Source organism: Schistocerca cancellata, chromosome 2 (assembly GCF_023864275.1).
Source record: "Schistocerca cancellata isolate TAMUIC-IGC-003103 chromosome 2, iqSchCanc2.1, whole genome shotgun sequence".
Taxonomy (NCBI): domain Eukaryota; kingdom Metazoa; phylum Arthropoda; class Insecta; order Orthoptera; family Acrididae; genus Schistocerca; species Schistocerca cancellata.
Window position 1 is genome coordinate 53,440,962 of NC_064627.1, and position 22,766 is coordinate 53,463,727.

Consider the following 22,766-nt stretch of genomic DNA (forward strand, 5'->3'; position numbering starts at 1 on the left):
ACATCGCTCTTGATGGTACATAATACAATCTCAATATAAATTGGTAATGGCGCCTTGCTAGGTCGTAGCAAATGACGTAGCTGAAGGCTATGCTGACTATCGTCTCGGCAAATGTGAGTGTCTTTGCCAGTGTAGCTTCGCTAGCAACGTCGGCTGTACAACTGGGGCGAGTGCTAGGAAGTGTCTCTAGACCTGCCGTGTGGCGGCGCTCGGTCTGCAATCACTGATAGTGGCGACACGCGGGTCCGACGTATACTAACGGACCGCGGCCGATTTAAAGGCTACCACCTAGCAAGTGTGGTGTCTGGCGGTGACACCACAAAACGCATATCTGCTAACAGATCAGGTAGAATATTCTCCACGAAATTATGATAATTTTGTCCGCTGAGCCTGGGTGGAAGAAAGTGAGGCCCTACCAAACAGTCACCAACAATTTCGTCCCAAATATTGACAGAAACCTTTTTTTTATGACTTGCTTCAACAGCTGCGTTAGGACTGACGTCTGCTCACAGGTGCCGACTACGAAAATTTGCAATCTGATCTCCCTGAAACGACGCTACATCGCTGAACAGCACCGTTGCAGTAAAATTAGGGCTGACACTTTGTTGTACAAACTACCTGCAGAAGGGTACCCGTGCAGGAAAACCATCTGCTGATAGTGTCTGAACACGTTGTAAGTGGTATGGAGGCAGCTGATTCTCGTGTAACATTTGCCAGAGAATCACGTGGTCAACACTCACTGTTGCACCTACATGTCTTGTACCGACACCAAGTGTGGTCGTCAACTGCACGAGTAACTGCCGCCTCCCGTTGCGCGCTCCTCGTTCCTCTAGGCCTCCCCCTGACAGAGTATCAGATTTAAATACCCAATATGAAGGCTTTCACGACCGGATGACATATCTTCTGGTAAACCTTCCGGGATGTAAGGTCGTGGTCCATGAAACTCTTCAGCTCCGAACGTTTCGTCCAGAGCTGCGCTGGACATCTTCAGAGGGGTGTTTCTCCTCCGGTGTCGGCAAGACTCACCGGAGGAGAAACACCCCTCCGAAGATGTCCAGCGCAGCTCTGGACGAAACGTTCGGAGCTGAAGAGTTTCATGGACCTTAAATACCCAATGTTCCCTAACTTGACGATCAACGGCTTCAAACGTTTCCCTGTCGGGGCATCTTCGTCCTGGAAAATCTCTCCCGGTACAAACGTTGAGCTCGAACGTCATTGCTGTCAGCTAATCCATACATCAAATGGGCATCTGCAGTCTCTCCTTTTGTGTACACTGCCATTGCACGAGCCGAGTCTATGATTACGTAGTAACCCGTGTGCTCGTAACGGTCGTACTGATCGCTGCAACAGTTGACGTTACATGTAAACAAGCAATGACATACGTCGCATGGCAACAGGCACATGTAAAACGAAACACTGGCGGTGCACAACGTAAACAGACGTCACCGTGAGTGCATGTTCCCCATGATTCTAACGTTTTGTTCTAGTGTGCTTTCCATGAACAGTGATTTGGAGAAAATCAGTTGTAACGCGGAAACAAAGCGTTTCCAGACCTATGTTCGTATAACATAATTGCTTCATCTACGTGTGAGGAATGTGTCCTGCAGTTTGTGCCTTATGTTTTTGTTACACTCTGTGTGTGCAGGGTGGCCGATCTAACTGTGTCACCTCATATATTTCCGAAATGAAACAAAATATGAAAAATGCAATTGACCAGGCATACACCTACGTCAGGGGCTGAGGCACTAGGTGGGAGTGCACAATCCCCTAAAGTAAACAAACATCACTTCCAACATAAAGTTACGATTCTAGCGAAATGAAAACAAAGGTATAATTAATGAGAGCAAACTTTGGTTCACTGCTCTAAACCTTATACCTTCTGGAATACTTAAACATTAAATACTGGAAACGATGTCACAGTTTCTGCGTTAGTGCTGTAATGCGGGTTGCCTGCATTGTCCTTTAGGCCTGTTGTAGGCAACTCTTGCTGTGAGCATTAGACAATCGTTGCCCTGCGCGTTAAGGCAGAAACTGTGGCGCCGTTGCCAGCCTTTAAGCACTACGTATTTCAAAGGTATGAGGTTTAGAACAGTGAAAACAAATCTGCCGTCACTTATTGTATCTCTAGTTTTCAAATGGTTCAAATGCCTCTGAGCACTATGGGACTTAACATCTGAGGTCATCAGTCCCCTAGAACTTAGAACTACTTAAACCTAACTAACCTAAGGACATCACACACATCCATGCCCGAGGCAGGATTCGAATCTGCGACCGTAGCAATCGCGCGGTTCCGGACTGTAATGGCTCTAGTTTTCACTTACGTAGAAGAAACTTGCCTGTCCCATTTAAAAAAGCGCAACTTCGTATCGAAATTGACATTTGTTTACATTTATGGATTGTGCATTCCTGTCCATGGCGTGAACCCCTCACATAGATGCATCCCTCGCCACTTCATTTTTATCATTTTGTTTCGCTTCAGAAATATGTAAGGTGGCAGACTTAGATGGGACACCCGGTGTATACAGGTGATTCAGCTACCCCTTCCGCTGGGTTTTATATAACCGACAACTCCTTCAGATACCGCACACAAGATTTCATTCTCTCTCACTCGCTATGCGCAAACCATTAGTCCTACACAATAAATGAACAGGACCTTCTTGTACAAAATTTAATGTAATTGAATTTGGCACCGAGATGCATTTTCGCTATAGGCTGTAGTTTTCGATTTATTCAAGACTTTTAAACCCGTTTTTCTTGATTAACTCCAAACATCGGGCTCCAGCGAAAACGTATCCTAGTGCAAAAGGGAACTACATTAAATTTCCTATAAAAAGGTTCTGATCATTTTTTGTATAGTACTAATAGTTTGCACATAGCAAGCAAGAGAATATGAAAATCTCTCGTGTGTTATTTGAAGGCACTGCGGGTTGCATAACGCCTATAGCTAAGGGCATCTGAACCTACATATATACACTATGTGGTCCAAAGTATCCGGACACCTGGCTGAAAATGACTTACAAGTTCGTGGCGCTTTCCATCGGTAATGCTGGAATTGGTCCACCCTTAGCTTTGATGACAGCTTCCACTCTCACAGGCATAAGTTCAGTCAGGTCCTGGAAGGTTTCTTAGGGAATGGCAGCCCATTCTTCACGGAGTTCTGTACTGAGGAGAGGTATCGATGTCGGTCGGTGAGGCCTGGCACGAAATCGGCATTCCAAAACATCCCAAAGGTGTTCTACAGGATTCAGGTCAGAACTCCGTGCAGGCCAGTCAATTACAGAGATGTTATTGTCGTGTACCCACCGCAGGAAAACTCCCGCTCCAGAAACTCAAATTTGAAGTACTGGATCATTCTCCATTTGATCATGCCTCTTCCGCCTATCACTTGTTTGCTCCACTCAAACAGGCGTTAAGGGGCCGTCGATTTGCCTCGGATGAAGCAGTGAAAGAAGCGGTGCATTCCTGGATCGAAGCTCAACCGAGAACCTTCTTTTATGAGGGCATCAGGAAGCTTGTACAACGATGGAACAAGTGCGTTGAAACGCAAGGAGACTATGCCCAAAAATGATGTTCTTGTATGTTTCCTATTTGATTACAATAAGATTTTATAACTACTTTGCGGATAATAATTGGCTTACCTTTGTATTAGAACCTAATTATTTTTTCCCTTAAGTGATAGGTAAGACTTCATGACTAATGCTCGTGCGGAAAGAACTGAGGATTGTATTCTGTGAGTGAAAACAAGCTGTGAAGTCATAGTATGACATATGAGGTTCTGTATAAGGGGGTCTTTCTGTAAGGGAGTCAAGTGGAAACAAGACAAATGGAGAGACGTAAGTGAATAGTTTGTTATGACAAGACGGTCGATATCTTCACGGAAAGATGTTTGTGGTTGGCTATGAAACCACGATGGTTTGCAGACGTGCACCTCTTTGTCCGAAGCAAATCGACAGCCACTAATTTCTTTCGGACCCCAAAAACACGGAAATCGCATAGGGAGAATTCGGCAATCTATGGAGCATAGTTAAGTTCCCAACGAAAAATAGATAGTGTAGTCGAAGCAGCCATGCCAGCATGTTGGCGGGCATTATCCTGCAACAGACTGTTACCGTCCGTAAACGTTCCTGGCCGTTTGTATTTGATGGAGCGCCACAATTTTTGAAAAGTATCCCCGTACCGCTGTATGTTAAATGTGGCGCCTTGTTCCAGAAAGACAATGAGTAGCAGACCCTTGCAGTCAAAGAAAAAAGGTCATCGTGACTTTTCCGGAGCGACCGTTCCTGATTTTTCAACCCGGCCGCTGTGGACGAGCGGTTCTAGGCGCTACAGTCCGGAACAGCGCTTCTGCTACGGTCGCAGGTTCGAATCCTGCCTCGTGCGTGGATGTGTGTGATGTCCTTAGGTTAGTTAGGTTCAATTAGTTCTAAGTCTAGGGGACTGATGACCTCATATGTTAAGTCCCATAGTGCCTAGAGCCATTTGAACCTGATGTTTCGACTACGCTGCAGACGTTTCTCTGGAGAGCCCTTACACATCCCCCACACTGTCCCGATCTTTCCCCATGCGGAATCCATATTTTTGGATGCCTGAAGAAAAACATTCGTGGCTGTCGACTTGCTTCGGACGAAGAGCTGCACGCTGGTTACGATCATGATTCTGTACTGTCATGGGACTACTTACAGGGTAGTTACTGGACAGTTCGAAACCACCAAAAGTTTAGCAGATCGTATATTACCCGATCCACAATACGTAATGGACAAATGTTAAAAACTATGGTTTTTCTTTCTATCAACAAATTAAACTGTACGGTTCACTTATATACCGAATCAATATCGTTAACATTAGTTCAGATCATTTAACTGTAATTAACAGAAAGTGATAATTAGTTAGAAAATCTGATGTTGGGAATTAACATCCTGTCGTAAGTTTTATGAAAATTTATTATTTCATTCTGGTGATTGCATTATTACATTCCCATAGAAATGTTAGGAGAAACATGTATGTTGTAGATTAAACCAATATTTAATTAGCAAAATTCGTAAATTTCACCATACCAAAAAACATTCTTTTGGAACATTTATCTGTCATCTGATGTACTGAAAGTGATCTGTGTATTTTATGTATCATGTCAATAACGAAAAACCAATTAGATTAGTTGTAACTAACTTTTTCCGTGAGCATGATCGAACATTCTGATGTAAGCACTATTGATCTTCAGTCATTCTAATACTACAAAATTATCATACAGAACTTTAACCTGAAATTCCGTTTTAACTTTTTGTACTGCGCTTGAATTAATGTTAGGGATAAAATCTTAAGTGAAATCAAAATGTAATTAATGATTTTACGATAGGTATTGTTATTGTAACGTCATATGCAAATTTCCAAAAACAATATTTAGATATTTATTTAGAATGAATCATCATTTATTGTCTTTAAAACCATGTTAACAATTTGTTGTAAATCATTAACTTTTCATTACAAATCAGTAAGCATAATTGTTTTTGGCAATAGGGCAAAGAACACACATTGTCAAGATAGGGTGTATATTGACCGGTGCAAAGTACTTGTAGTCACTCGCTGTTTCGCCAGTGTAATGAAGCAAAAGTCTCTGACAGTTGATGTTTTGTCAGTCTTGTTAGTAGAAGACAGTTTATATGTGAAGATATTCGTAAATGCTTACGGAAAATACACCGCCTACTAAAAGGATTCATCAGTGTGTTGGAAAATATTATTTAAACATCCAAGTTTTCATCACGTCCAAAATCCAGGCAAATCTGCAATATACAGCCCCTAATGAACTTCACTGGCGGAGCAATTAGACGCACGACATTCAAAAATGGTTTTTTCCTATTTCACAAATGATAGTTTCACATAATACCTGTAGACTTGCCTATACTACATGTAATGCACGTAAGTAGCGTTATCATAATAATCAAAGGTCCAGGAGTATGCATTTATGTAGGTGACAAGCAGTACATATCTCCTTCTCTCACTCCTAGCGCTACATGCGCGCTTGCGTTGTATGTGACTTCAAAATATGAAAATTATTTTCTTTATAACGATAATTCTGCATATCATTGTCGTTATTGCCAAGTACAGGAGCATTATAAAATTGTACATTAAGTAAGGCTTTGTCTAAAAGGACGATATAGATCATCAAACAACTCACATGGTAAAAGACCAAACAAAATTATTTAGGAGACACTGCATAACATAATTTTTCAAGTTATGTCAGAGGATGCGTCATAAAAGAATGAAAAGCAGGATTTAAACGTTAAAACAATTGCACTGAGGTGACGGGAGTCTTGGAATAGCGATATGCATACATAGAAGGCGATTGTATCGAGTATACGAGATATAAAACGATTTATAAAATTGAACATTAAGTAAGGCTTTGTCTAAAAGGACGATATAGATCATCAAACAACTCACATGATAACAGACCAAACAAAATTATTTAGGAGACACTGCATAACATAATTTTTCAAGTTATGTCAGAGGATGCGTCATAAAAGAATGTGTAAGTAGGCTGTTTATATTTTCTTATTGGCAACGTTACGTAGCGCTCTGTATGAAAATCACTGGCTGTGCTGTGTGCAGCCTGTGGCTAGTTTGCATTGTTGTCTGCCATTGTAGTGTTAGGCAGCGGCAGCTGGATGTGAACAGCGCGTAGCGTTGCGCAGTTAGAGGTGAGCCGCCAGCAGTGGTGGATGTGTGGAAGGAAATGGCGGAGTTTTGAAATTACATATATTATGACTTTTGATGATATTAAGGTAAATACATTGTTTGTTCTCTATTAATATCTTTCATTTGCTAACTATCCCTATCAGTAGTTAGTGCCTTCCGTAGTTTGAATCTTTTATTTAGCTGGCAGTAGTGGCGCTCGCTGTATTGGAGTAGTTCCAGTAACGAAGATTTTTGTGAGGTAAGTGATTTGTGAAAGGTATAGGTTAAAGTTAGTCAGGGCCATTGTTTTGTAGGGATTATTGAAAGTCAGATTGCGTTGCGCTAAAAATATTGTGTGTCACTTTAGTGAATGTTTGAGTACGTTCAGTTTTGCTCAGCTGTTTGAAAAGCAAATAGTGTAAGAGGTTTATCAGCACAGTCGTGTATAAATTGTTCTAAGGGGACGTTTCAAATGAAAAGCAGGATTTAAACGTTAAAACAATTGCACTGAGGTGACGGGGGTCTTGGAATAGCGATATGCATACACAGAGAAGGCGATTGTATCGAGTATACGAGATATAAAAGGATAGTGGTTTGGTGCAGCAGTCATTTGTATTCAGGTGATTCATGTTAAAAGGTATCCGACGTGATTGAGGCCGCACGACGGGAACTAAGACTTTGAACGCGGAATGGTAATTAGAGCTATATGAGGGGACATTCCGTTTCGGAAGACGTTAGGGAATTCGATATTCGGAGAGGCACAGTGTCGAGAATGTGGCCAGAGTGCCAAATTTCCGGCATTACTTCTCACTACGGACAACGCGGTGGCCGACGACCTTCACTTAATGACCGATAGCAGCGGCGTAGTGTTGTCAGTGATAACAAACAAGCAATATTGCGTGAAATAACCGCAGAAACCAATGTGGCACCTACGACGAACCTATCCATTGGGACAGTGCCGCGAAATTTGGCGTTAATGGACTATGGCAGCAGATTATCAACGCGAGAGCCTTTGCTAAGAGTACGATATGGCCTGCAGCGCCTCTCCTGGGCTGCTGACCGTATCGGTTGGACCCTTGAAACGTCCCCTTTGAAAAATTTTACATGACAGTGCTTAAACTGACACATAATATTTTTAGCGCAACGCAATCTGACTTTCAAAAATCCCCACAGAGGAATGGCCCTGAGTAACATTAACCTATACCTTTCACAAATCACTTACCTCACAAAAATCTTCGTTACTCAAGCTACAGCAATACAGCGGGCGCCACTACTGCCAGCTAAATAAAAGATTCAAACTACGGAAGGCACTAAGTACTAATTGGCATAGTTAGCAAATGAAAGATTTTGATAGAGAACAAACAATGTATTTACCTCAATAGTGTTCAAAAGTCATAATGTATATAGCAGTTCATGACATCCAGTCTTACAAATTTCAAAACTCCGCCATCTCTCTCCCCACATCCACCACTGCTGGCGGCTCACCTCCAACTGCGCAACGCTACGTGCCGCTAACAGCCAACTGCCCAACACTACAATAGCCAACAACAATGCAAACCAGCCACAGACTGCACGCAGCACAGCCAGTGATTCTCATACAGAGCACCACGTGGCGTTACCAATGTAAAAACCTAAACAGCCTACTTACACCCTAGACGAGTGAAAAACCGTGGCCTGGTCAGATGAATCCCGATTTCAGTTGGTAATAGCTAATGGTAGGTTCGACTGTGGTGCAGACCCCACGGAGTCGTCAACAAGGCATTGTGCAAACTGGTGGTTCCATAACGGTGAGGGCTGTGTTTGCATGAAACTGATGGATCCTCTGGTCCGACTGAAGCGATCATTGACCATCTGCAGCCTTTGGTGAGCTTCATGTTCCCAAACAACAGTGAAATTTTTATGGGTGACAATGTACCATGTCACTGGGCCACAATTGTTCGCTATTGGTTTGAAAAACATTCTAGACAATTCGGGCGAATGGTTTGCCGATCCTTGGAACATTTGTGGAACGTAATCAAGCGGCCAGTTCGTAAATAAAATCGTGCATCGACAACACTTCGCAGCTATGGACGGCTATAGATGATGGTTGGTTTGTGGGGCAATCAACTGCGTGGTTATCTGCACCCGTACAAATTCCTAACCTATGGTCATCCCAATCTCGCCACTCAGGAATGATGATGAAATGTTGAGGACAACACCCAGTTACCTCAAGACAGGTAAAAATCCCTGACCCCTCCGGGAATCGAACCTGGGACCCCGTGCTCGGGAAGCGAGAACGCGACCACGAGACCACGAGCTGCAGACGACAGCTATAGAGGCAGCATCGCTCAATATTTGTGTAGAGGACTTCCAACGACTTTCCGAGTCTATGCCACGTCCAGCTGCTGCACTACACTGGGCAACAGGAGGTATGACACAATATTAGGAGGTGTTCCGTGGCTTTTGTCATCTCATTGTAGAACCACAGCAATATGCGTATTTAGGGGGCCCACAGTAGGACGTTATGTCTACCATTGGTGGCATTATTCTTATTGAAACTGGATGTTTACACTTTTGACGCTGCTCGGACGGGGCGGCACATCACCTCAGTGCTGGCATACCGAGGGTTGCCGGTGAACGAAGACTCTCCGAGTGCAGGTAGGCCATGACGTAGTGAGCAGGTCGTTTGCAGTATGACTATTCACACGACCCACAGATTTTTTTTTGTGGGTGCAAATTTCACTGGTCAGTGTTTCATATACCCCTTCTTTGTTGTCGATTCATTAACACTTTGCCGTCCACACGTCTCGTACAAACTTATTTGCTTGGCGCCGGCATCGCCAGTTCGGATTACTTGTCTTGTCGCCAGCCGCTCGTCACCTTTCCGTCAAGCTTCAAACACATCGACTTTCTCGCGCTTTAATTTTCCTGAAATCCTCAATTTTGCCGTATCGTTCCACAAACTCGAATTTTCTTTTCAAGTAACTTCTGTGCAATTTCTACAATGTTACAATAATCATCCATGCAGAGGTGATGCCACTTTCCATCACAAGGTGTCAACAGTTCCATTGCAACACCCCACCCGCCACTTATCTGGTTTTGGCGTGTGTTCACCCCAGGTAATTTACTAACAGATCAATAGAGAGGGCAAAACTGCCACAATGTCGGATAACGCAAAGATGGTAATAAGGCCCTGTGACTCCTGATTGAACTGCGGTGGCAGTTTTGACATTAATTGATTCAGAATTGATCCCTTTTAATTAAAAAGGGGTGCACATTGATGTTATATTCAGCTATTGAACACCAGATGCAAATGTTGACCATAAAATTAATTAAGAAAGTGACTTGGGAAACAGATGCAGTCGATTAGCACAGATTTATTTTAGCTCACGACCTTCAATCATCACATTACATGACTCTCCTAACAGGCAGTGGTAATAAATTGCGTTTGCGTGGAGTAAAGCGCGATAAATCAAAAGTAATTCCTATCGACTGACCCAAGCGTAATGCGAAGTGCGAGAAGAATTCTGCAATACACGGCCCATGAAACCCTCGTGGAAGCTTTGCCGACGCGATCCAACAAATTAATCAGTGGCCGGAGCGGGCGCAATATCACCGAATACAGCGTGGCGGAGCGGCGTCGTTGTGCGGACGTCGGCCGACCTCGTGGTGCTGCAAGGCTGCGCTCGTCTATTCACTCCTAGCTATCTTGCTCCGTACATAGCTGAACCAAAACTTCCTATCTCCAAGCTCAATCGTTCCATTTGCTAAGTCCTAAGATGCAGAGATGCTCACTCTTTCTCAGACAAGCTGAGTAAAGAACGCCACGTCCGCACTCTAGGCAAGGTGGGAACAGAAGACCCCCACGGAGACTTCTCCCTGTCCTCTCTTCGCCTCCGTTTCCCCTCCAGCAAAATCACTTACGCCAATTGCAGCGCAACTCGTGTTAATTATGCGTTGCTTCCCACCGCCAACCAATGCCTGCTCTGGGAAGTGAACAAATTCCCACAAAAATTCTCTTCCTATCAATTTCTGCTATTTAGCTCCTCCCAGGCCACCCATCAAGGTTAGCGTCTGCACAAACCACCAATTTTTCCGGAATTCTGACTCCCAGGAGAGTACTTCAGATGCCTCGGTCCTACGTTCCCATCGGAGGCCGCCGTATTCCATTCTGTCGCTCTTCGCCTGATTTACTTCAGACTCTGTGGACCGTGAATTCAGCGTGAAGTTGCTATAGTCACGAACACGCATATTTTGGCCTCTGCTGACCGCTCCACCATAGCTTTGCGCGGCTTTCTCGCATGTTTCACTGAAAACGGGACGACGGACATTTATCAACAGGTGTACAAGTTCTCTGTCTGCTTCCCAGTACACCAGCATGGGGACAACCACCCCCTCACTGTCACTCACCTTAAGGCAGCTGGAGGCCGCGCCCTGTTACCGCTTTCTCAGAGCTTGAGCCGCCCTAAGCTGCCTATTATCGCTTCCCTTCGCCGCTCCCTATCCGCGCACCGCTACCCAGCCGCGGTCAACTCGAATAGTTCCCTGGGATAAACTAGCCTCCAGTAAATCCACGCATTTCCACGAAGTTTTCATGTCGTGCGAATTACTGTACAACCATCACCCGACATTAATTATTCCAATACGTCCATACTATACCAAGATGCATTGTTCCTTTTCAGTCATTTTTTGTTCAGCCCTACTGTTCGCTCAACGTGAGTTAGGTGATCTTTAATGACTTCATGTAAGGGGCATAGTTCTTGCCTTCTTACACTATCACTGTTTTTGATAAAGGCTGTCCAGTACTGGAATATATCTTGAACGAGGAAATGTATCCCGTACTCGAATCACACAGTATACCAGTGAGTATACCGTATTTCGTAATTTTCAACGGATTGTAAACTTTAAAATGTAACCGTCCACGCCATGGTATAACTCCTTCAATTTGAGATGTTTTGACTTACATTTAACGTTTCTTTAAACTTTTTGGAAAAATAATCAATTACGAAATGCACTTTGACAAACCGGTCGGCATTATCCAGTTTATTGTTGTAGTCGGTGTTGTGACTTGGCAAGAGAGCCAAGTCACTATGCGAGGATGCCGAAAGGCATGCGTTAAGCTCACACAGACTGGCGTGAGGTCTGGAACATTACAATGTAATTAATATAGCAAATAAAGTACGTAGTTGAAGTAATACTTAACTTTATTCCATAATTGGTGAACATCGCTCTTGTTGATACATTATATAATCTCAATATAAACTAGTAATGGCGCCTTGCTAGGTCGTAACAAATGACGTAGCTGAAGGCTATGCTAACTATCGTCTCGGCAAATGAGGGCGTAGTTGTCAGTGTAGCATCGCTAGCAAAGTCGTCTGTACAAATGGGGCGAGTGCTAGGAAGTGTCTCTAGACCTGCCGTGTGGCGGCGTTCGGTCTGCAATCACTGATAGTGGCGACACGTGGGTCCGACGTATACTAACGGACCGCGGCCGATTTAAAGGCTACCACCTAGCAAGTGTGGTGCCTGGCGGTGACACCACAGTCGGAAAAATGTAAAAATGATAATATTTGTCTGAATCGGTGGAGGGACATCGTTTTGAGAAATATCGGCGTGTCTATCAACGGGTTCGTTGACCAAAATCATCGATCCATTCTTTTTTTTACAATTCCCATAAGGATAGCAAGCCCAAACCATTTTTTAAGTTCGGGTCCCGTAACGTCGACAAATTTGGCATTTTTTTAAATCGAGTTTCCTTCTATTGCAATTTTCACTGTAGTACTTGTTGGTTTCGTTGCTAATATATTCAATTTGATCGTCCCCAGTATACAATACTACGATATCCTCGACGCTCTGTGTATCTTTGGGAAATATATTTGGACCCGGGGATCCTTCAAATTATTGGTCCTCAGTAAATTATAGTATGTCTTCTTTGTCTGATTGTTTGACATCCAATGTCTCCTTCCTAATCGGGCAATTCGTCCGGAACGTCAGACAAGACGTCCGCGCATTCATCGTAAATAATCCTATTGTCGACGGCCGAGGTGGCCGAGCGGTTCTAGGCGCTACGGTCTGGAACCGCGCGACCGCTACGGTCGCAGGTTCGAATCCTGCCTCGGGCATGGATGTGTGTAATGTCCTTAGGTTAGTTAGGTTTAAGTAGTTCTAAGTTGTAGGGGCTTCGAGAATAACGGGGAGTGGGGTGCAACTTCACCGATCTGGACAACGCACCGAATTTGACCTTAGATTAAGTTTAGTTGTGGGACTTAGTTTTAGGTACTATTTCTAGGAACCTGGAGCGATCAACATCTTGGCCTGCCCAGAGTCAAGGGCACGCTCAATGGGTTTAGCTCAATGAGCAAGGCTCTATAAGTAGAAACTTCCTGGCAGATTAAAACTGTGAGCCCGACCGAGACTCGAAATCGGGACCTTTGCCTTTCGCGGGCAAGTGCTCTACCATCTGAGCTACCGAAGCACGATTCACGCCCGGTCCTCACAGCTTTACTTCCGCCAGTACTTCGTCTCCTACCTTCCAAACTTTACAGAAGCTCTCCTGCGAACCTTGCAGAACTAGCACTCCTGAAAGAAAGGATATTGCGGAGACATGGCTTAGCCACAGCCTGGGGGATGTTTCCAGAATGAGATTTTCACTCTGCAGCGGAGTGTGCGCTGATATGAAACTTCCTGGCGGATTAAAACTGTGCGCCCGACCGAGACTCGAACTCGGGACCTTTGCCTTTCACGGGCGTGAGTCGTGCTTTCGTAGCTCAGATGGTAGAGCACTTGCCCGTGAAAGGCAAAGGTCCCGAGTTCGAGTCTCGGTCGGGCACATAGTTTTAATCTGCCAGGAAGTTTCATATCAGCGCACACTCCGCTGCAGAGTGAAAATCTCATTCTGGAAACCTCCCCCAGGCTGTGGCTAAGCCATGTCTCCGCAATATCTGTGCTTAAACTGACACTGACTTTCAGAAATCCGTACAAAGGAATGGCCCTGATTAACATTAACCTGTACCTTTCACAAATCACTTACCTCACAAAAATCTTCGTTACTCGAACTACTGCAATGCAGCGAGCGCCACTACTGCCAGCTAAATAAAAGATTCAAACTACAGAAGGCACTAACTACTGATAGGGATAGTTAGCAAATGAAAGATTTTAATAGAGAACAAACAATGTATTTACCTTAATAGTCATAATATATACAGCAGTTCATAATATCCAGTATAACAAATTTCAAAACTCCGCCATCTCTCTCCCCACATCCACCACTGCTGGCGGCTCACCTCCAACTGCGGAACGCTACGCGCTGTTCACATCCAGCTGCCGCTGCCCAACACTGCAATGGCAGACAACAATGCAAACTAGCCACAGACTGCACACAGCACATCCAGTGATTTTCATACAGAGCGCTACGTAACGTTGCCAATAAGAAAACATAAACAGCCTACTTACACTTATAAAAACAAAAAGAAACTAGTTGTTGTATCTTATTGTTACCTAAACAAAACACCAACATAAAGCAAAAGATACTAAAGTGCTGTCGCCGGTCACTGAGCACACGACACCGCTGTGGTGTCGCCGGCCATTGACCGCTATTTCGCGAACGACGCCACTGTGGTGTTTCAACACACCCTGACCTCAAAGAATTAGCCTAGATGAAAAGATATTCTGTCCAGTTTTCACGTAACCTTCTCGAGCAGCTTGGCTGAGAGTGCTGCCACGGACAAGCGAGTCCCTGTGAGGGTCGCCAAAGTCGCACAGTGGCTGAGACTGTGCGGGCGGCGCCACACTACCACACACTCACACAGTGCGGGCCCAGTTGGCGTAGTCTGTCGGTGACACGCGAGAAGGCGGCCTTGACAGTTGTACCGAAATGCGGCGGAAATAAACCGCGGGGACCGCCTGCCTCTGCAGGAAACGGGAGACCGGGGAAAGTGGAGCGCGGACTTCTCGGAATGCGCTTAACACGTGCCCGCCCGGGGCCCAAACTAATTAAAACTTGTGAATCCCGCCGCTGCCGTGGGGGGATACGGGGTAGCAGCTTGGTCCCTGGCTGCACTGTTGGCGGAAACTCGCCAATACGGAGGGTCGGGCGGACGTACTTTTCCGCTCTACTGTTTACCAAGTAGTGCTTGGAAGCGCATCTGGAAGAGAGATAAAGGTTGTAAAAGAATAACTAGAGGTATCCTTTACTTCTTATGTACGCAAATTTGAAATCGTTCTCGGAACTGTTAGAACACAGTCGTATGAAAAACCGAGATTAAGAGTGAATTGCCTTTGACTGCTATTAAATAATCTTTAGTTTTTTTTATTTAAGATAATCGATTTCGAGGTTACTAGCCCCATCTCCAGACGTATCTGTTCAATTAAACTCTTACATACGTAATGTAATTCCATTATTTCATCATTAGATCGAATGAAACAAGTTTAGTGTTACCAGTCACTTGTTATTTATTTACGTAACGTGTTTCGGAGGTTACGCCTCCATCATCAAGTGCATTTTTCTGGATTACTATGACAATAGGTGTTGTGTTAATGCCTTAGAGAAACCTGTGGCACTGTGTAAAAGAGAAAAAACAACACTATTTCGCTATATGACTTATAGTTTTGTGAAGGATTTTGAAAGAATGAATGGAATGATAAATGAGAAAGTGAAATAAAAATAAAAGATGAAATTTAAAATATCTTCAGGAGTCAGAGGCTCCTTTACTTGTCGTTCTGCACCACATACATGCGCACTCTTTGTAAACACTGAAGGGATCACAGATATCGTCTAGAATCTCCTAAGTGCAATGAACATCTTAAACAGTGTTGTTGTTTAATATTTCCTGGATATTCAGTAATGTCAAGATAACTTTTTAAGTTAATTCCTTGCATGAATAAAAAAATGTTCAAATGTGTGTGAAATCTTATGGGACTTAACTCTAAGGTCATCAGTCCCTAAGCTTACACACTACTTAACCTAAATTATCCTAAGGACAAACACACACACCCATGCCCGAGGGAGGACTCTGAACCTCTGCATGAATGAAATAAGCATTCAATGTTTAATGATATTTATAAATGTTACTTCCTAGTTTATCATTTGGCATCCTGTTAACACGTACTGCCTCATGAGTGCAAATTTCTAGTTCTTCAGACATATGCCAATTAAAATAATTTTTTATAGTACTAAAAGTATTGCGATCGCTACATCCCAGTGATACTGTCATCATTCCAGAGCACTCTTTGTAAAATGTTCATTCAGGACACTAAATGCATCGGAGCTTTTGCAGCTATGGAGGATTAATAAGTATTGTGTCTGTGGAAAAATGTACTTAAGAATGCTCACACAAAGAAAGAGCTGAAGAAGATACAGCCTGTAATAGCCGCGTCGTATCTCCAGCAGTATTCATTCTAAATAAGCATGGAAACTGAATGCTACACAGATATTTTGTGCAAGCATTTGTGGCTTGTTTAGAATAGCCGCTACATTTACTGACTGACTTGCAGCGATATATGTTGCGCAGGGCCCGTATCTGGATGAGTTAGTTTTTCCCAGCTTTGTAGAATATATACATTGATTTAAAAAAAGAACCCCATCACCAAATTTTTTTTATTAATGAAACGCTTTATATTACAGTAATGATTAGAGATGGGTGTAGGAATATAGCCGAAATATTAGAACTAAATAAAGTTTTTGTGGTTGCATTCCCTAAATTAATAGATGAATTATTATACTGTGAATACAAGATGCACAACCATCATGTCTTCCCATTACTCTTAATAGCATACAACGTCTCTCCGGAGGCACTTCAGATGTGGCGAGTGTCCAACTGGACATAAAGTTCGAAAAACTCAAGGAGGATTTAGCAAAAGTCAATTAACTTGAAAGGAGTATATTTTACAATAATACACTCCTGGAAATGGAAAAAAGAACACATTGACACCGGTGTGTCAGACCCACCATACTTGCTCCGGACACTGCGAGAGGGCTGTACAAGCAATGATCACACGCACGGCACAGCGGACACACCAGGAACCGCGGTGTTGGCCGTCGAATGGCGCTAGCTGCGCAGCATTTGTGCACCGCCGCCGTCAGTGGCAGTCAGTTTGCCGTGGCATACGGAGCTCCATCGCAGTCTTTAACACTGGTAGCATGCCGCGACAGCGTGGACGTGAACCGTATGTGCAGTTGACGGACTTTGAGCGAGGGCGTATAGTGGGCATGCGGGAGGCCGGGTGGACGTACCGCCGAATTGCTCAACACGTGGGGCGTGAGGTCTCCACAGTACATCGATGTTGTCGCCAGTGGCACGTGCCCGTCGACCTGGGACCGGACCGCAGCGACGCACGGATGCACGCCAAGACCGTAGGATCCTACGCAGTGCCGTAGGGGACCGCACCGCCACTTCCCAGCAAATTAGGGACACTGTTGCTCCTGGGGTATCGGCGAGGACCATTCGCAACCGTCTCCATGAAGCTGGGCTACGGTCCCGCACACCGTTAGGCCGTCTTCCGCTCACGCCCCAACATTGTGCAGTCCGCCTCCAGTGGTGACGCGACAGGCGTGAATGGAGGGACGAATGGAGACGTGTCGTCTTCAGCGATGAGAGTCGCTTCTGCCTTGGTGCCAATGATGGTCGTATGCGTGTTTGGCGCCGTGCAGGTGAGCACCACAATCAGGACTGCATACGACCGAGGCACACAGGGCCAACACCCGGCATCATGGTGTGGGGAGCGATCTCCTACACTGGCCGTACACCACTGGTGATCGTCGAGGGGACACTGAATAGTGCACGGTACATCCAAACCGTCATCGAACCCATCGTTCTACCATTCCTAGACCGGCAAGTGAACTTGCTGTTCCAACAGGACAATGCACGTCCGCATGTATCCCGTGCCACCCAACATGCTCTAGAAGGTGTAAGTCAACTACCCTGGCCAGCAAGATCTCCGGATCTGTCCCCCATTGAGCATGTTTGGGACCGGATGAAGCGTCGTCTCACGCGGTCTGCACGTCCAGCACGAACGCTGGTCCAACTGAGGCGCCAGGTGGAAATGGCATGGCAAGCCGTTCCACAGGACTACATCCAGCATCTCTACGATCGTCTCCATGGGAGAATAGCAGCCTGCATTGCTGCGAAAGGTGGATATACACTGTACTAGTGCCGACATTGTGCATGCTCTGTTGCCTGTGTCTATGTGCCTGTGGTTCTGTCAGTGTGATCATGTGATGTATCTGACCCCAGGAATGTGTCAATAAAGTTTCCCCTTCCTGGGACAATGAATTCACGGTGTTCTTATTTCAATTTCCAGGAGTGTAGTATTGATTTTAAATAGGTTATCTGACGAAGGTCTAAGAAACCGGAAGCTATTTGTGTTAAAAAGAAAAAAAAATTGAAGCACATTAGGAAGTGTTTTCCATTTAATACTGTTATCACATTCTGCCAAGCACCAATGGAAAATTCAGTTGCAATGCACAACGATGTACATTGCAACTGAATTTTCCATTGGTGCTCGGCAGAACGTGATGCTGTTATCACGTTCTGGCAAGCACCAACGGAAAATTGAGTTAATGACTCTTATTTCAACACTCCTCCGTTCGTTGCCGTTCACGTCCTCCCACTGTTCACGACCTGAAGCTGAGTAAACATATGTACTTCTGCGGTTGTGGCAGCTACGAAGCAGGCGCAATGTTGCAGTACTTTTTTTCTTTATGTGAGATTGCTTCCCTATTGTATAGTGATGTTTGAAGACTGCTTCTGGCCGTACGCCTTAGGTTTATGTGTCAAATGTTCGCCTATTTTATTGCAGAATATACTCAATCATAGAGTGCTATGGACTGCGAAGTGTCACCTAGACAGCTTTTGCACCTTACACCGATCGGCGATCAGCTTACGTCCACTGTTCAAAGTGCAGTCAGTGCGAACAAGAGGTGACCGAGACGTGTAACCTATGGCACCCCATACCATCACGCTGGGTGATACGCCAGTATTGCGATGACGAATACACGCTTCCAATGTGCGTTCACCGCGATGTCACCAAACACGGATGCGACCATCACGATGCTGTAAACAGAACCTGGACTCATCCGAAAAAATGACGTTTTGCCATTCGTACACCCAGGTTCGTCGTTGAGTACCTCATCGCAGGCGCTCCTGTCTGTGAGGCGGCGTCAAGGGTAACCGCAGCCATGGTCAACGAGCTGATAGTCCATGATGCTGCAAATGTCGTCGAACTGTTCGTACAGATGAAACTTCCTGGCAGATTAAAATTGTGTGCCCGACCGAGACTCGAACTCGGGACCTTTGCCTTTCGCGGGCAAGTGCTCTACCACCTGAGCTACCGAAGCACGACTCACGCCCGGTACTCTGCCAGGAAGTTTCATATCAGCGCACACTCCGCTGCAGAGTGAAAATCTCATTCTGGAAACATCCCCCAGGCTGTGGCTAAGCCATGTCTCCGCAATATCCTTTCTTTCAGGAGTGCTAGTTCTGCAGGTTCGCAGGAGAGCTTCTGTAAAGTTTGGAAGGTAGGAGACGAGGTACTGGCAGAAGTAAAGCTGTGAGTACCGGGCGTGAGTCGTGCTTCGGTAGCTCAGATGGTAGAGCACTTGCCCGCGAAAGGCAAAGGTCCCGAGTTCGAGTCTCGGTCGGGCACGCAGTTTTAATCTGCCAGGAAGTTTCATATCAGCGCACACTCCGCTGCAGAGTGAAAATCTCATTCTGTTCGTACAGATAGTTATTGTCTTGCACATGTCCCCATCTGTTGACTCAGGGATCGAGACATGGCTGCACGATCCGTTACAGCCATGCGGATAAGATGCCTGTCATCTCGACTGCTAGTGATACGAGGCCGTTGGGATCCAGTACGCCGTTCCGTATTACCCTCGTGAACCCACCGATTCCATATTCTGCTAACAGCTATTGGATCTCGACCAACGCGAGCAGCAATGTCGCGATACGATAAACCGCAATCGCGATAGGCTACAATCCGACCTTTATCAATGTCGGAAACGTGATGGTACGCATTTCTCCTCCTTACACGGGGCATCCCAACAACCTTTCACCAGGGAACGCCGGTCAACTGCTGTATGAGAAATCGGTTGGAAACTTTCGTCATGTCAGCACGTTGTAGGTGTCGCCACAGGCGCCAACCTTGTGTGACTGCCCTGAAAAGCTAATCATTTGCATATCACAGCATCTTCTTCCTGTTGGTTCAATTTCGCGTCTGTGGCACGTCATCTTCGTGGTGTAGCAATTTTAATGGCCATTAGTGTAATAGGCAGTACGTCCACCTTTGACACGAATAACAACAGTGACGTGTTGTGGCATGGGAGCAATGAGGCCTAGGTAGGTCACTGGAGGGAGTTGGAACAACATCGTTGGCACCATATCTGCACAGAGAAGTCACCTAATTCCTGTAAATTCCGGAGATGGGACCGACCAGCTTTGATGCCACTTTCAGTCACATCACAGATGTGTTCAATAGGGTTCAGATCTGGCTTAGTCTGGGGTCCAGCACATCAACTGGAACTCGCCACTGTGTTCCTCGAACCACTCCGTCACACACCCGGGCTTGTGATATGGCGCATTATCTTGTTGAAAAATGCCACTGCCATCGGGAAAACATGACCGTCGTGAAGGGGTGTACGTGGACTGCAATCAGTGTACGATACATCTCGACCGTCATGGTGCTTTCCACGAGCTCGATTGTTCCCCAGAGCATAATGGAGTCGCCGCCATCTTCTCTCCGTCCCGCAGAAGAGGTGTTAACGAGCTGTTCCCCTGGAAGACGACGGATTCGCACCTTCCCGGCTGAATGATGAAGGTTGTATCGGAATTCATCACACTATGCAACGTTCTGCCACTGCGCAAACGTCCAGAGCCGATCGTCCCGTGCCCATTTCAGTTCTACTTACCGATGTCATGGTGTCAACATTGGCACATGCATGGGTCGTCGGCTGCGGAGGTTCATCGTTAGGAGAATTCAAATGGTTCAAATGGCTCTAAGCAGTATGGGACTTAAAATCTGAGGTCATCAGTCCCTTAGACGTAGAACTACTTAAGGGGCTCCGGAACGCCCTATACTTGCAATGTTAAAATAACGCTTATAAATTACATCTTTCCTCACAAAATATTTGACGTAGGAAGTTGAACTTTTTACAGATTATTTATTGGAATATGGGCTACAACTCAACACAGGGATTTTACAAAATTTTAGTTCAGTTATTAAAGATGATTTTTTTTCAATTGTAATGAAAATTCACAACATTTTTTTGCAATTTTTTATTTATATATTCAAAAATATACAGTTTTTTGGAAAAAGGCTGTGTTAAATTATGCAGAAGGTACTGTGTAACATTTACTGAAAGTTTGAAACAAATATGTTTGGAAGATCCTTAGAAAACATGTAATTAGTATGAGAAAATAAAAGTTTTGGGAATCGAGCGACAAAGTTTGGATTAACTTTTTAGTGCATTCCAGGTCCATAGGATGGATTATCTTCATCCTCTGCGAACTCCTCCTCCAGCTTCCTCTTGCTCCTCCTCCTATTTACTCTTGCTTGTATTTCTAGACTCTTTACAGCCCTGTCTGCAGCCCCAAGGCGTTCCTTGTCTAAAGCAAGCATCGCTCGTACCATGTTAGAACCTATCTTCATTCCCATATTTCTAAATACCTTGCACCTTACAATGTTGCCATCATTGAAAGTCGCAACGGCAACTTTACTTTTACTCATTATTATACTTCAACAAAACAGAGACTCAAGAAACAGAATTAATTACGAATATTTTCGAGGTAACGACAGAGTAAATAAACATGAAACAATCGACAATCACACCAGCGATATATATTGAACCATCACAGGTTAGCCACAACACATACTTTATCTCACATCACTAAAATGTACCTGATGAACACGGACGTTAATAATAACACCATTTGACAGCAGTTTAACAGCGCCACAGTGGGTCACGCCCATGTAGAACACATTTCAAAAAAATTTTAAAAATAGTTGTAGTCTTCGGAATTGAATAAATTATATATATATATTAAAAGGTAATAGTCTGCAGATTCAGAAAACGCAAAAAAGTAAAAGTTGAACTTTTCATGATTTTGAGCCTTTCCGGAGCCCCTTAAACCTAACTAACGTAAGGATATCACACACATCCATGCCCGAGGCAGGATTTGAACCTGCGACCGTAGCAAGAGCACGGTTCCGGACTGAAGCTCTTAGAACCACTCGGCCACAGCGGCTGCCTGGGAGAGTTCCGGGCACTGTTTGTTCAGACAGACATGTACTCTGCACAGCATTAAACTCTGATGTTAGTTTCACCACAGCTCGCCGCCTGTTTGTTTTACCAGTCTGCGCAGCCTACGACGTCCGATATCTATAAGGAGGGCTGGCCACCCAACCCCACGACTTTTGAGCGTGGCTACACCTTGGTTTCGCCATGTGTAGAACTCACCGAGCACAGCAGTCCTCGAACAGCCGACAAGTCATTCTAGACAAGTCGTACAGTTTTCGACACGCTCGTGCCGAGCCTCCGACCTGTCACAATCTACCCCCGGTCGAACTCAGATCACGCGCCTTTCCCATTGTCCTCAAGGACAGCACGCCCACTGATACTACATCCGCCGTGCGTTTGCCTGACTAGCAGTTTTCCTCGCCAGTTGACGCTGCTATCCCTGGTCGCATTTATGTCTATAATAGGTCGGTAGTTAGTGATGTGTTGGCAGAAAAGCCAACACCGTGTAGCTAGAGGAGACCGAAATGCACCCGTTAAGCTCACGCAGACTGGCGTGAGGTCTGGAACAGTTAAAGGAGTTGAGTCTAATAAATAAAGTACGAAGCTCTTGGAATACTTAACTTTATTCCATAATTGGAGAACATCGGTCTTGATGATACATAACTGCAATCTCAATATACTGGTAATGGCGCCTTGCTAGGTCGTAGCAAATGACGTAGCTGAAGGCTATGCTAACTATCGTCTCGGCAAATGAGAGCGTATTTGTCAGTGTAGCTTCGCTAGCAAAGTCGTCCGTACAACTATTTTTTGTTTGTGTGTGTAGTGTGGACTGAAGAGTTCATCCTTGACGACTTATTCTTCTAGGATGGGATGTAAGGATAAAAGG